Source organism: Athene cunicularia (assembly GCF_003259725.1).
Source record: "Athene cunicularia isolate RWA chromosome 7 unlocalized genomic scaffold, athCun1 chr7_part2, whole genome shotgun sequence".
Taxonomy (NCBI): Eukaryota; Metazoa; Chordata; class Aves; order Strigiformes; family Strigidae; genus Athene; species Athene cunicularia.
This window is the reverse complement of record NW_020799108.1, coordinates 3,940,162-3,940,958: the sequence shown is the minus strand read 5'-3', so window position 1 is coordinate 3,940,958 and position 797 is coordinate 3,940,162.

Here is a 797-nt window from a genome sequence, read left to right as displayed (position 1 = left end):
CAATTGCTGTTTGGAGTACCCTGAGACAAACCCTGCTCTCTCGAACTGCCCTGGAGGACTGTACAGATCATGTATTTGCATAGTCGCTAACAGGAGCATAATCCAGAGCAAAAAAAGTAAGAATTTGAATAGTACAGTTCAGGGGACCTCCATCCTCAATGGGGTAGGTTGAATAATACTCGGCCCGAGCCTCCGGCCAGTGAGAAGGAAACGCAGGCGCTGCTGCAGGGCTTTTTTGGAGCACACCCCTTCTGTGCCTGCCGAGGATACACTCTGCCTGCATGTTCCAGAGGCTGGATGGTTCCAGCAACCCGTGTTTTGGTGGTGCACCTCAAAACACAGCACAGCTATGCTGCAAACCCCACGCTTCTGCCCGTAGCAAATGGAGGTTGGTGTAGCTCTAGATCCGCTCAGCGTTGCCTGGCAGGCCGGTAACAGCCCTCCCCCACCTATGCCATTTTCTCTCCTCCAGACAGGCTGGGCACTTCCAGAGGAACTGCTGCTTTTTTCAGCCTTTTCGAGACTCTGAAAGGGTTGCGGCAGTGCAGATGGGGATTTAAATTTCTCCTCTCCGCTTAGGTAACACTGGACGTTTCAAAAAAAGCTGCCTTCCCCCAGCTAGAGCTTAGATCTGCATGAATAAAGCGTTTATTCTGCCAGCAAAAAGAAACGGTCATGCTGCGATAACAAATCAAGCCCCCCACGCTGGGGGAGGCGATGGCGCAGACACGAACATCCCGACAGCGCAATCATCTTATTCTGCAAATATATCCGGGCGCTGCTTACCCCCCCCCTGT